The sequence below is a fragment of the Hemicordylus capensis genome, chromosome 2 (assembly GCF_027244095.1).
Source record: "Hemicordylus capensis ecotype Gifberg chromosome 2, rHemCap1.1.pri, whole genome shotgun sequence".
NCBI lineage: Eukaryota > Metazoa > Chordata > Lepidosauria > Squamata > Cordylidae > Hemicordylus > Hemicordylus capensis.
The window spans coordinates 151,324,350-151,339,688 of NC_069658.1; the positions used below are offsets into that span (position 1 = coordinate 151,324,350).

Sequence of the window (15,339 nt, forward strand, 5' to 3'; positions counted from 1 at the left end):
GTTCCAGTAGATAATGGAGCAAAGCTTCTGGTCTGTGGAATGCAGAACGTTACAATCAGTTTACGAAGTTGAAGTGAAGAGTAATGTTGTTGCACTTTCCAGAAGTGAGATGGTTATTTGAGGCTGACTGTGGGGCAGGATCTGGAAAGATCAGGATGGTCTGTTTGAACTGAAGCTTGCCAACTGGCTAGCATGCCTTGTGGGATCCGTGATGATCAAGAGGAAAAGAAGTGAAGTTCTGGTGCCTATAGCCAACCTACGGACAGAACCGCAGGTGCTGTGAGAAGGGGCAGCCATTGATATGAAGCAGGGGCGTAACTACCATTAGGCAAGGGACTTCCGGTGGTGCTTTCTACCGGTGCGGTTGTGTTTCTATTAAGCTCCGTCAGCCTCCACCTATTTTGAATCTTTTTTAAATCTTCTGGGCTTTTGATTGGTATTTTATCTCCGGCCTGGAAGATAGACTGTATTTTGACTGCCTCCCTGTTAAAGCTTTGCTGATTACAAGTTATAATGACCAAGAAGAAAAGAACGTGAGTGGCTCTTTCCCCTTCCTCTCCCCCAGACCAGCCTACGGAACGCTCCTCTAAACAACAGACGTTGGATGCCTTTCTAATTCCTTCAAAGGACAAACCAACCATACCTCTTTATAATCGTTTGGATTTATTGGCTGACCAGGAGGATTTGCAGGAGGATCACCAGGAAGAGGTAATCAATTCCCTTGAGGAAACTTTCCCTGAAATACAAACTAAGGGGAAATTACCTGACCAGAACTTTCTTCTTTCACGATTTGGCTCTCTTACTGCAGCCACATAGCATTATATAATTCTGATGGCCTCACGCTTAGAATCTAAAATGGATGTTATTTCAAGAGAGTTGTTGCAACAGAGTCTGCCTAATGATGGCCATAGATCTAAGGCATTCAGCAAAAATGAAGAGACTAGAATATTCGAGTCGCCTTCTCCTTTAACTCATTGTTTGCCCAAGAAAGTCAGCTACAGACTTGACCCAAATTGCGTTTCATTAGGCAAGGGGAGGCGGCTGCCTGGGGGTCCCCACGCCTCGAGGGGGCCCCCAGAGGCAAGTCACATGAGGCAAGTCACATGACTATATATTGTGTGCATCAGCGAGGGGCCCATTTTCAAATTTTGTCTCTGGGCCCACTCCAGCCTTGTTACACCCCTGGTATGAAGCATTTGCATCCGTAGTGTTTACCTTGCAAGAGAATTCTGGCTTGAAGAATTCAATCTATGCCAACCTGCTGAGATTGTCTGAAGGGAGGCCTGAGGCCAGTAGCCCCTGGAAAGCGTCAAAGCTGGAAGATATTTGTCTTAAATCAAGGCAGTTTGAAGCTGGAGCACATACAGGCAGCTCAAGAGGTTCTGCTACTGTCTTCAGATGTCCTCAGTTGTGGTGAGAATGACATAGGCTGCACTTGGTTAGCCCAACACAAAATCAATATGGGAGATGACAGCCTGATCAAGCAAGGAACCCCAAGTGTCCCTATTCATTTTCAGCGTGAATTTGAGCAAAAGATGCAGCAATGGAAGCTAGAGGTAAAATTCAACTTTCAGGAGGTCCCTAGGCAGATCTTGCAGTTTTGGTCTGAAAGAAAGTAGGCCAAATGAGAATTTGTGCCAGTTATAATAAGATCCACATCAGAATCAAAGGTATGTGTGTACTATGTGTGTATGTGTAGGTACCTGATTATGAGGTGATTTGCCTACCTCATCACACTATGTAACTGTTAGGGACCCAGACTGATCTAATGATAATGGGCAAAGATGCTGAACCTGTCATTGGGTCAGTTAGCAGACCATGCAGGACCACAGAGTCCAGTCATCAGCTGAATTCAGAGCTGTAATGATCATTCAGCTACTGTGGAGCCAGGGGGAAAGAGAACATGTGGTGCCAGGGAAGCAGTAGTATAAGGAAGGAGGAGCTGAAATTCACTTGGGTTGTCAAGTGTTCAAGGTGGCAGGGGAAGCAGTGGAGCCCTACCCGAAGAAACTGTGCCAGGAGCCTGTAGAGAAGCCCAGCAAGAACACTTTTGTGTGAAGAGACACAAAGAGGGGCAGGCGAACCCCCAGAGGCCCCATCTTCCTGATTCTGAGGAGTGAGAGCCTGTCACGTCACCAGCTGCAAGATCTGAGTCCCCATCCGGTGGTTGTGAGTGAAAGCCTTGGTGGAGCCCATCCTAACTGGAGGGAAATTGGGCTCTGGTGGACAGAGCTGTGGGGGGCAGGGGAGGATTCTTGGTGTGAATCTTAAAATGAGCTGGTATTAATCAAGGATTGGCACTATCCCATCTAGCCTACATCTTTCTCCCATTCTGAGAAACTAACAAGCAAATCATATTTTTTAAAATCTATTTACGTTGTATTGTGGTAGCACAGGGGTGAGTGGCGAGGTGATCTGGAGTGGCGGGGTGGTGGGGAGAGAAGGAAACCAGGCCCCCCTAGGCAGTGGTGCAGTGCTGCAGGGAGGGTACTTTCCCCCATCTGGGGTCTCAGCAGGGATGCAAAGCCCTTGGCTTTCGACATCGGGCTAGTGTGATGCTCTTGCTCTTCCAGCCGTTGATTAGCATGCTACCTATCTTAGGAACAGAGGGAGCTGCCTTCCGAGAGTCAGACCCTGGGCCCCACTGACTGGCAGCAGCTCTTCATGGTTTCAGGCAGGAGTCTTTCCTAGCGCTACCTGATTAAAGCAAGTACCGTCAGCATGCAAGTGCTCTGGTGGGTTAGTGTCCTCAATCAAATGGCAGGGAATGCCCACTGAAATGCACTGCTTCCTGCTAAACGGATTCCTCTGGCCGCTGTTTGGGTGGGTGAGGCTACACCTAGGAATTTACGAATACTTCGCTGCTGCCAGGAATCCCACAATGCACTATGCGAACAGCGCAGTGCATTGAGGAAGTTCCCGATGCTGTTCCGCTCCATGCGCCCCCCCGCCCGCTCTGTGGAAAGGATGGCTGCCGCCAGCCTGAGCGACCACACCACCTGGGTGTGAGGTAGAAGGCAAGTACACATCCTGCTACCTCACTTTTAGCCTGGGTAAAAGCAGGGCTGCCTGGGGATGGAGCACCGGGATCAGGAGTGATTCTGGCGCTGCACATGACCAGCCCTACGTAAGTTTGCCCTGTCCCTGCAGGGCTGGTCATGTGAACAACCTGAGTGTGGATTTAGACTAGAGCAGCCGTCATCACTGACTGATCAGGTCATGATGTCACCACAAGCCACAGAATTCTGAGATCTTGGTTTCCTTTGGAGACTCCCTTGGAGTCTCCATGGGCTTCCTGTGCAAAGGAACAGCAGACAGGGTTGGTAAGAGGAGGACCAGGGATCCTGGGTAGCTAGGAAAAGAGCTTTTCCTGAGAGCAGCTGTCAGTCAGAGCAGGGCAATTAGAGGCTGAGGGTTTGCAATGTGGTCCCGGTGTGTATGTGTGTGTGTGTGTGTGTGTGTGTGTGATAGGTGGCAAATCCCAGCTGGATAATGTAAGCAGCGGAAATTGCTCTCAGGTCTAAGTGATGTGTTCCTCTTCATTCCGTGTGTATGTGTGTACCTGGAGGTCCCTCGAGGGCTGCCTGCTGCTCCATATGATTTGCACATTTCTGGTCCACATGACCTTTCCCTGTCCACCCATTCACTCTGGAGCAGAGACACAAGGGCAAAGCTGGGGCAGCACTTTACTCAGAAGGGACTCAGGATTTGTTTCTGCCTGTTATGTGCTATGTAGTGTGTTCCTTTCGATGCCAATATGTTCTTATTCATTCCGTGTGTGTGTGTGTGTGTGTGTTCCCTTTTTAGGTTTTGTAATAAGCGGTGAACATGTCAGCAAAAAGGCAGAACAGCAGTCAGTGTTGCTAAAGCTTAGCTGCTTTGTTTTGCACTAAGGATTAAAAAAGCATTGAGCCATGTTTTGTTTGCTGACATATGCAAAGTATATTGCCAATGCTGATTTAATATATACAAAACATCCATTCCATTCACTACATGTTCTCTGTGCTGAGAACTTTAAAATGTACATCTTCTCACCTAGGTTTTGGACAAGCTGGCTATGGAGGCTTGCTTAATGAGGAGCTGTGAGGCCCCCTGCTACTTGCAGTCGGATGAAGAGCTGGTCAGCCTAACCCGCAGGTGCATTTCAGATAAGGCAGCAGACATGGGTCTTCAGAATGTAGATCCTAGACAGCAGCAGCCTGAGCAGAAATACAGGCCACCTGGTCCTAGGATTCCCAACTGTGGTGAGTTGCATTTTTCATTATCTTATATCTTAATCTATGGCCTCTTTTTGTCTTATTTTTTCTCTCTCTCTCTCCCCCTCACTTGCAACCCCATTATTTAGTCAACAGGAATCATAGTAAAGGACTGGGGTTCTAATTCAAAAACATATATTAAAGTATTAATGTACTGAGCTAACTTGCACATAACAATCCACAGGCTCCGGATCAGAACAGCTAATATAACATGATTTAGTGGTTCATCTGAAGTCTGCATTGTTTTAAATCAGCTGCTAAGTTCTAAACATCAGACCTAGTATGTGCTGCACACTGGATTTATTTTCCAAATACATTCCCACCACTCTTAGAAACATTGGAAGCTGCCTTATACTGCCTTATACTGAGTCAGACCATTGGTCCATCGAGCTTAGTATTGTCTACTCAGACTGGCAGTGGTTTCCTCAAGGCTGTTCAAAAGCCATAGCCTTTGACAAACAGGGTCCCATAGAATTCTATTTTGGCCCCCATGATTTTTAACATCTCCATGTCCAAACAAAGCATCTCTGCCACTCCCCTGGGGGAGGTCCTTTGGGGACTTGATGTTGGATCAGAGGAACTGTGGAATGAAATCAAAGAAGTTGTTAAGGACAAATGTGAAAAGAGACTGCCAAAGACCAAGAAACAGAAGAAAGCAAAATGGATGTCAGAACAGACGGTGGAAATGGCCAAGAAGAGGAGAGAAGCCAAAGTCAAGAAAGATAAAGACCTCAGGAAGGAACTTAAAAGGGAATTTCAGAAAGCTGTTAGAAAAGACAAAGAACAGTACTACAATGGCATTTGCAAAGACCTCGAGGAAGGAAATAGACATGGAAAAATTAGGCAAGTTTTCCAAAAGATCTCTGAACTCAGAGGGAGGTTCCAAGTTCCAACCTCGAATTGGTATGTTAAGAAATGCCAAAGGACAGATAGTAACTGATTCAGAGAAGATCAAACAGAGTTGGAAGGAGTATACTGAAAATCTGTACAGCAGGGACACCAACATCCAAGATACTCTGGAACAGGGATTCTCAACGTTGGGTCCCCAGATGTTTTTGGACTCCATAATCTCCAGTCCCAGTGCCCTTTGGTTGGGGATTCTGGGAGCTGAAATCCAAAAACATCTGGGGACCCAATGTTGTGAATTCCTGCTCTAGAAGATATTCCTACTTGCAAGAACCTCTAGTACGGGAATATGAAGTTAGATTAGCACTCCGGTCATTACCAAGTCAGAAGGCTACAGGAATTGATGGAATAGCTATAGAAATATGGCAGGTAACAGAAGAAGAATCAGTCAAGGCTCTAACCAAACTATGCCAGCAAATCTGGAGAATGACACAGTGGCCAACAGATTGGAAGAGGTCAGTCTACATACCCATACCAAAGAAAGGAGACTTAACAGATTGCACAAACCATCGCACAATAGCCTTAATTTCACATCTCGCAAAATAATGCTCAGGATAATTCAATGCAGATTAGAGCCTTATGTGGAAGGGAAATACTGGATGTTCAAGCTGGTTTCAGAAAATACTGAGGAACAAGAGACGTCTTTGCTGATACATGCCGGATAATTGAGAAAGTCAAAGAACACCAGAAAGAAGTCAACATGTGCTTTATTGACTACAGAAAAGCCTTTGATTGCATTGACCATGAATTTGTAGAATATCCTAGGAAAATGGGTGTCCCAGAACACCTCATTGTTCTCATGAGAAACCTATCCACAGGACAGGAAGCCACAGTCCAGACGGAACATGGTGAAACAGACTGGTTCCAGGTTGACAAAGGAGTAAGACAAGGCTGTATACTTTCTCCTTCGTAATGTAATTTGTAATGTAATTTTATTTACAGTAATTGACCAAACAGAGAGTAAAAACCAGTAAACATTAAAATATGTATATAAATATATACAGTTTAAGATTGGGGTGATATCCCATTATACCTTTTAAAAGCAATAGAACTAAACTTAGCTACAGGAATAGAAATTAAAGCATCTTTGTCTGAAAGCAGATGTTTTACAAGGTTAGCATCAGATTGATCTGCCAGTTTACATATTAGAGGAGCAATAAGGCGTTCCCTAGGATACAAATGGAGATTACAGTGGAGAAGGATATGTGCGACAGTTTCTGTATCTCCTGACCCACAACGGCAGTGTCATTCTTCTAAAGGCACACCTTGAAACCTCCCAGCTAGAAGTGCGGATGGAAAGGAATTAACCCTTACTCTTGTGAATATCCATCGAAACTTAGAGAAAGTAATTGTCGACAGATATTTTGCGGGGAAAAGATCCATATTAGTTCTTATAGCTCTATCAAACTCTGGAAGCGCAGCCCAGTTTTCTTGGATCTCAATATCAACAAAGCGTTGTCTCACTACTCTTTTGGCGTTCACTAGACCCAATTCCAGCAGTTGGGCTGGGTCTAAGCCTAGAGAGGTGAGCTTCGTACTTACTGTAGTACACCATAATGGCTGGGGACTAACTGAAAGAAACTCAGGAATTAAACCAACTGGTTGCAGATGTATTTTCAACCAGAAATAAATAATCAAAAGCCAGGCCCGAGATTCAATTTTTATGAAACCAGCCTCTGTCCTTAAAGTCACATTTGCTGTACATTTTGGTGTACCAAATAAATTCCTCAAGAACCCTGATTGGGTTCTTTCCAAAGTGTCAAACCTTGAGTATGGACCTAGTTGTATGCCATACAATAATTGCGGAATGACCTTTGCGGTATAAAGCCTTAAGGCAGCTGGTATGTAGCCTGCACCCTGAGTTCTGAAAAATCTTAAGATTGCTGCTGTGCTGCGTTTTGCCGAATCTGTGAGCACACTAATACGTGCTGATTTCCCAGCATTATATTGAAAAATTACCCCCAGGTATTTTAATTGATTTAATTGTTCGGACAATGGTTTTCCCCGTGACACTCTGGATGCGAAAGCTGGACTTTGAAGAAGCAAGATAGAAAAAGCACTGAAGCTTTTGAACTTTGGTGCTGGAGAAGACTTTTGAGGATACCATGGACAGCCAGAAAAACAAACCAATGGATCCTAGAACGAATCAATCCAGAATTTTCATTCAAGGCACAAATGACCAGGCTCAAACTATCATACTTTGGACACATTATGCAAAGTCCAGATCCCTTGAGAAGTCCATAATGCTGGGAAAGGTTGAAGGAAAGAGAAGAAGAGGACGACCAGCAGCAAGGTGGATGGACTCGATTACGACAACAATGAATGCACCACTGTGAGACCTTAAAGGCCATGTTGAAGATAGATCATCCTGGAGAGAATCTATATGTGGTTACTAAGAGTCGACATCAACTTGACAGCACTTAATCAATCAATCAACCAATCAAATCAATCATCTCCAACAATTTCCCTGCTAGATAGAAGCAGCCAAGTCGGGCTAGATAGAAGCAGCTAAGTCGGGCAAGGATCCAGCGAAGAAGTGGTAGGCCGCACTGCCCCAAGCAGCTAGTCCATGTGCTCAGGCAGCAAAGATTGAAACTGATCCAATCTAAGACTGCAAGGAGGATTGCTGGCCACCACCTTAACAGAAACAGTGGAGTCCAAGTCGCCCAAATACAGTATAATGTAAACATAGATAGTAGATTTTAAAATTAATGTGCTTGCAAAAGAGACAGGAATCCAAATACCACTATTTGCGCAAAGACATACAAAATTAAATTATTTCAATTTTGGGCAAGACCATCACTGAAAAGATCTTGTCTGCAATCAAGAAAGCAAAGTACTATTTTATAATATTGGACTGCATTCCAGACGTCAGTCACACTGAGCTGATGATGGTTATTATTCATTTCGTTTCCTGCAAAGAAGGCACTGTGGACATAGAAGAACATTTCCTAGGTTTCCTGGAAGTGCATGATGCAACTGGAGAGGGTTTGTGTGACACTCTTGTCAATCAACTGCATGCCTGGAATCTTAATATTGGTGATATGAGGGACCAAGGTTACGACAACGGAGCCAACAAGAAAGGGAAAAGGAATGGGCTGCAGAGGTGGATTTTAAAAATGAATCCTCAAAGTAAATTCAAGTAAGAAACAAAACACAGAATTAATTTGTGCCACTACTCAAAGAAAGTTGCTCTCCGAAGCCAGCCCTTTCCAAATAAGTGCAAGTACAAATGCAGAATGAATGTGTGCTACTCAAAAAGAAATGTCCCTGAGGGAACCATCTTTACTTATTTCTCACTTTTCTATGTATTTCAATGTATTTCTATGTATTTCTATGTATTTCACTTTTCTATGTACTTGTGTTGAAAAGCAGTATACAAATAGCTAAAACGGAAGCAAGTAGACTTCCTCCCCTCAAAACTCTTATTTTTAGTCATATCACATGTTAATCAGTTAATCACATCTAACTGATTTACTGATTAATTGATCGATAAATGAAAACTAATTGGATTAATCAGTCAAGGTGTCCTTAACCAGATAATAGCTTGATTAGGCAGGAAGGCTTTAAAAAGAGTCCTCGGGTGTCCCCCACCCCACCCCCCAGTTTTCCAAAGCACAAGTGAAATTGAGAAGAGATCCCTGGTCAGGGGGAGAATGATCGTGCTTAAGCACACCACACAAACACCACGCAGCCTTGCTAAACACAGCAGGTGTGTGTGTGCGCGCTGGTGAAGGAGCTCTCTCCCTCTCACCTGTTACCCAGACAGTTCCAGCAAGATAGGAAGCCTGTGTGGTCAGGAGAGCAGCAGGTACGCGCTTTCCTTCCCCAGCCCAGCATCCTCCTCCGGAGCCCATTAATCCTCGGCACCCCTGGCCAGTGCCACTTTGGCCACATCGTTGAACTGGCCCTGAATGGTATCTAGTTGGAAGAGGGCACCAGATGGGAACAATTCGGCTCATTTTTCATGTGTCACAAAATGGAAGCAGAGAAATCTCAAATGAAATGAGGGACACTTTTGCCATTTGTCTTTCTCGGGACTCCCGTTCCTTTTTGGAAGGGAATTGATGCTAAAGATGCTCCTGCAATGGTAGAGTCCACAGTTCCGGAGAGCACAAAACCTCGGAAGAAGGGAAGCAGAAAGAAGCAACTCACAGCAGGCTGTGGATGAGGTTAGCCTGGCTTTGAAAGAGGAACTGGATCTTGCTTACATTGGCTGGGAGCTGCAGGGTGCTAACACTTCTGCCCAGAGGCGTAACTAGCGAAAATGGCGCCCAGGGCAGGCACTGGAATTGCGCCCACCCAAACATCTGCCCGATCGCCGCTGCAATTATAGAATGATATCAGATGCCAATGGTGAATCGGCGGCGGCAACAGCAGCGGTGATTGAGCCACGGCGGAAGGGACCTGGTCAATTGACCCGGAGCTCGCAGTGGCGAGGAGAGGCGGCGCGGCGGTGGTGGCAGTGGCAGTAGGGAGCAGTCGCAGCAGAGCCTTCCGCCCTTGGAAAACACGCTCTTCAAGCGCATCCTGGTGAGTGAAGGAGAGCGGCAAGCTGCTCCGTGGCGGAGCCTGCTCGCCCGGGAGGGAGTCAGTATGAGGGACCTCCGCGCTCGCTTTCCTCCGAAACTGGGCCCCGCTGGTGGCTCTCTTGGTCTCCCGAGCGAAAAGCCATCTCCCCCGGTCCCCCCCTTCCTCCGCTTTAAAGAGGCCGCCGGGAGCGGAGCGGAATGCCCACCAGCCCCAGGGCTGCACTTCCTTGGCGGCAGTGAGCGAAGCCGCCCTGACAGACACCCCTTCCACCCGCGGGGCTCCCGGGCCGAGCAATGCTCCTTGTTCCAGAACCATTTTGGTGAGTGAGATGCAGCAGAGAATGGAAGAGAATGACCAAGCGCAGGCTCAGTCCAAACCTGACTGCCAAGACTGTGTGTTTGGGGCATCATCTTGATTGTTTGTTTGTTTGTTGTTCTATTTATTATTTCTCTATGTAAGCAAGTTTGGAAACCTTTGTTGAAAGACAGTGTGAAAATATTGTTGTTGTTGTTGTTGTTGTTGTTGTTGTTGTTGTTGGAGCTATCCCAATGAAGTCCATGGGTACTGATCAACTCTCTTCTGCTCTTTACCCAGGAGTTAATGGAGCAAGTAACCTTGCATCCAGACCCTGGCTCCTTCTTCAGAAAAGCCATGGACACCGTCACGGAGCTGCGGTAGACTCATAGTCATCAGGGATTAAATAGGAGGGGGTTGTGTCAGGAAAGGGCAGTGGCAAATTAGACAAGATCTGCAACTGTAGCTCCCCTTTTTAAAAAAGATGACAATTAATTCTAAGGGGGTTTGTAACATCTTGTTAAGTCCTCTAGCCTTAACTGCCTCAGGGCTTCCACAGGCCTGGATTTGTCATTTTTGAAAAAAGAGGAGAAACCATCACAGACCAACCCTTTTTACGCCTGCTTAGTTGCCCTGTTCCTCTTCTCTCCATGAGCTTCCCTTGGCTGAATCACCAGCCCTGCTCACGCTACAAAATCTTATATTCTCCCCCCGCCTTCCGGCAAAATCAAGCCGCCGTTGCCCGAGGAGCTCCGGTCGGCAGTGCTGCACGTGGCGGTGTCCGGGGCCAACTACCAGGAGCCAGGGACCCAGGTAAATTCTCATTGAGCTTTTTCCTCCTGCGGCACAGACTCCTGCTGCTTCTACTCCTGGGGTCCTTGCAATGGTTTGACTGCCTGCAGAGGTTCTTTCTTACATTTCTGAGATTTAATGTGTAAGCTCTTCTTCCAGGATCATTGTGAGGGGCCTTTCCTACTTCCAAATATCCTGGTTGTTTCTCGGCCCAACTGGAATCAAACACGATACTGCCATAAGCATGAGTGCTTTTTCAGTATCGTGTTCTTAAGATGGGTTGTCTCTCCTACTCATGCCTGATCTTCTCTTTCCCCCCTAGAATAAGACCTTTCAATCTCTTCAGAGAATGAAGGTGGTGACGGGAGGGGGGGGCATTTTAAAATCTTGTCTCTGGGCCCAAACCAACCTTGTTACGCCCCTGTTGTAACTGTAGTTCTTCGAGTGGTCTTCTGTGCATTGACACTCCCGCCCTACCTCCCCACAGCAGCTGGTCTCTTTAGTTGAGCGGCGGTCTCCTTGACTGAGGTAGTGTGGGGTTCAACCTACCGAGGGAGTGGGTCTTCCCGCTCTTTTTTCCTTTTGGGGGGGTTAAGCTTTGGAAGGTTCCAGAACGCGACTCTGGGCAAGCGCAAAACCCAAGTGTGAACGCAAAGAAGACCACTTGAAGAACTACGGTTACAGGTAGGAAACCTGCCCTTTCCTTGATGCCCCTTTTCATTCCTCATTTCATTCCGCATTTCATTCCAGCCCATTTTCATTCCTCATTTGTGTGTTTGTGCGTGTGTGCATTTCTTTTAGGTGGCAAATCTGACCTGAGTAAGGTAAGCAGTGGCAGAGGTGCTTTTACTCCTGGATTTTGGGGATGCAGCCCCTGGCGTCCATACTCCTTGGGGGCTCCCAAATAATCTTTAGTCAGTCCTGGGTGGTGTGGTTTGTGCCCTCAAGAATGTATGTGTTAAAAAATGTTTAATTTGCCATGTGGGGTGTGGGCTCCAAAGGCCTTTAGGTCCAGGCTCCAAAATTACTTAGGTGCACCTCTGAGCAGAGGCGATTTTGCCAGCAGCTCTTTCTCTTGGGGGGTTGTAATTTTTATCCCCCAGTTAATTAGCAGAGCACTGAAGAAGCTACCCATTCCAGTTACAGAGTAGTTGCAGAGTTTAGTTGTTGCAGCTATTTAGAGAAGACACATGGAGATTCTTGTAGAATAAATACAAAGTATTTATTGGTGAAGTATACTTTGGTTAGGAAAGACCTAACCCTAATTTATAGAAGAACATAATGAATAGGTGGGGGAGAGAGAGAGATGTTTCCATCTGCTCTCTAAGAGGAAAGGAAGGGATTCTTTCTGACTCTCAACAGGAAATACCTGAAGAGTCCTACCAGGGGTTATAGAGTAGAGACCGATAGAATAGTTAGGGAGACCCTTACTCACTATCTCTACCCCCAATGCCCCTAGTGGTCATAAGGATAGTTGGTGCAAAAAGTTGATGCACTGGTAGTCCATCTCCAACACTTTCCGGAGCTATGCAATGTAGTCCTCTACATTCCTCATTTGTGTGTTTGTTTGTTTTAGTTGGCAAATCTCAGCTGCGTAAGGTAAGCAGAGGCAATTTTGCCATCTGGTCTTCCTAGTACTATGCAATGTGTTCCTTTTCATTCCTCATTTGTGTGTGAGTGTGTTTGTTTCTTTTAGGTCGTAAATCCCAGATGGGTAAGGTAAGCAGAGGTAATTTTGCCTTCCTGTCTTTCTAGTGCTAATCAATGTGTTCCTTTACATTCCTTGTGTGTGTGTGTTTGTGTGTGTTTGTTTTTAGGTGGTGAATCCCAGCTGGTTAAGGTAAGCAGAGGCAATTGCCATCAGGTCTTAGCAGTGCTATGCAATGTGTTCCTGTTCATTCCTTCTTGTTGTTTTGTGTTGTGTGTGTTTCTTTTAGGTGGCAAATCCAAGCTGGGTAAGGTAAGCAGAGGCAATTTTGCCATCAGGTCTTCCCAGTGCTATGCAATGAGTTCCTTTTCATTCTTCTTGTGTATGTGTGTGTGTGTTTGTTTTAGGTGGCAAATCCCAGCTGCTTAAGGTAAGCAGATGCAATTGCCATCAGGTCTTGCCCGTGCTATGCAGTGTGTTCCTTTTCATTGGGGGTGTTGTTGGGCCTCGTGGGGTGCAAGGTCTCCATCTGATTGATTCTACCCCTGTTTAGGGGTGCCAGTCGGTCTGGCCTCATAACTCCTGAGGTCTTGGCAATGTCCTAGGCTAATGCCTCCACAGGCGTTCCTTTGCCTATGTCACCTGCTGGAGACATGACTTCCAAGAGCTGTCTGCCTCTTGACAGCTCTCAGCCGTCTGCCCCTCATCACGGGCCAGGCCATTTTATATAACCCTGAAATCTCACGGCAACTCTCACGAGACCTGACGATCTCACTAGTGATAGCGCGAGAGTTTGGAGTGTGATCTTGCAACATGCTAACAACGTCCCACGAGACCACGGCAGTGTTGGGTGACACTAGGTTACCCGACCACGGGAGCCAGTAGGGCCTGCCGGTCTCAGCTGGTGGGGGTTGGGACCCATCTGAGGGCGCAGCGTTCCCACCCTGGTTGGGAACGTTCCCACCGGAACCCTCTGGACATGGGAGGTGGGGGCTAGAGATATTGGGACCCTGACAGGTGTGTACGAATGGTTCAATAGCAAACTGGTCTGCTGCGAACCAGGCTGGTTCGATGGTTTGATCGCGAACCAGACAGGCCTTCAGGAAAGGTGGTCCAGTCCAAGATCAAGCCAAATCAGCCCTGACCAGGAGGACATGGCTCCCATTTGGCCGTCCTCTGTGAGAAGTGGCTACATGCATGGGATGGCCAATCGGGTCAGTGTGGCGCTGCTGTTACTTATGCGCCACACATGCTTCCCTCCTCAAACTCTGCAGGCTTTGCGGCTCCCGCCCACCCTCCCTAGTTCAGTGAGAGATTAGCTGGTCGCTTATGGGCCGAGTAGGAATTTTTGGTCTTCACCTGATTGGCTTTGCGTGGAGATTTTTTCGCCTACTCCTCACTGACTGTGTTTTAAAGGGAATAACCCCCATTTTAGGGGTGGGAGTCTGGTTGCAGGTTAAGTGGTCACTTTGGCAGGTGAGTGTGGGCTTTGGAGGTTAAGACCTCGATTGGTGCTCAGCCATAGGTACCTTTCAGGTAGAGATGGTTTCATGGAACAACCTTTCAGGGTTTTGTGGCCCAGGGGTGTCTGAGGTGGCCACAGCCTAAGGGGTATACTCGTGGGTCAAATGAGCCGTAAGCCAGAATTTGGCTTTTAAAAAGCCAAATCTGGTCACCTAGCGAAGGAACCACTTTTAGGGCACTGTTCAGCTGACCCACTCAGAGCTTTGGGGCTGGAGGGGTGGTGACCAGTGTTTCCTCTAACAGGGATTCCCAGATGTTGACTACAACTCCCAGAATCCCAAGCTACAATGGATTTTGCTTGGGGATTATGGGAGTTGTAGTCCACAACATCTGGGGATCCATGTTGGAGGGAACAGTGGTGGTGACCCTGGTGGCTACCTCCTTGACACAGTAAACTGTTTGGCTTGGTGGGGCTATGCTGAGGTTTCATATGGCATCTGCCAAGCCTGGCTGCTTTGCCCAACAGTGAGAGGAGCTCAGCCCTCGCTAGGAGGCTGTGCCTACCCAAAAAGGGGATTGGAGTTGCCCACACTCTAGTTTAGGGAGGTTATAGTTATACCTGTTGCAGATCTCTGCATAGTTTATAGTTAATAAAGTGGCCCTAGTTTTCATCCATACACGTGTGTTGTGTCTTCCTTTGGGGATCTGGGGGCAAAGACTTAATGGCTTGGCGTTGCTGTCCATCGAGAAGCAGAAGATCAAACAAATTCTGGACTTCAGTCATAGAACCATCAAACTGCTTGTAAGACAGAAAGAGTGTCAGGCCAATTTTCTTTACAAACAATGATAAGAAAAGGCACTTCTCCGAACAACCAAATGGAGGATGTTCCAGTCAGAAAAAAAGAGGCAGCAGAACAGACATTGTTGCCGGAGCTGAGCTACTTTATTTTGCACTCATTGCAATCAAAACCACCTTTTATTTCGAGGAGGAGGAGGAGGAGGAGGAAGAAGAAGAAGAGGAGGAGGAGGAAGAAGAAGAAGAAGAAGAAGAAGTTGTTGTTATATAGCAAATGTTAATTTATTAAATAAATAATTACATTTGCCACATGCTGCCTTGGTTGAGTATTTGAAAATATACAACTTTCTTCTCACCTAAGTTGTTCCTTAGTGCAGAGAAGCAGGTTGTGGAGATATCTTGCTATTGGCAGTTGGATGCAGAGGCGCACTTACCCCTGGGCCTTGGGGAAAATGTCAGGGGGGCCTCCTGCCATCACCCGTGCCCACCCTGCTGCTGCCCGGCTGTCCTGAACCTCCAGTGTTTTTCATAATTTTTGCTGCCATGTGCGTGGCCGGGGTGGGGGTGGGGGGTTGATCTAGCAGGCCTCCCTCCGTGTCGGTGGTCAGAGCAGCCCAGCAGCCCTTGAGAACTCTGAGGCACTCCAGCGC

The 15,339-nt window shown here is 46.8% G+C and overlaps 1 long non-coding RNA gene across 1 annotated transcript; it reads left to right on the forward strand.

Annotated features, from left to right (window-relative positions):
* Nucleotides 1-8,123: 8,123 nt before the first annotated feature.
* Nucleotides 8,124-14,568, forward strand: LOC128344694 (uncharacterized). The gene is made up of 2 exons (XR_008315990.1): nucleotides 8,124-12,741; nucleotides 12,837-14,568. It is a non-coding gene; the product is annotated as an uncharacterized LOC128344694 (long non-coding RNA).
* Nucleotides 14,569-15,339: the final 771 nt, after the last annotated feature.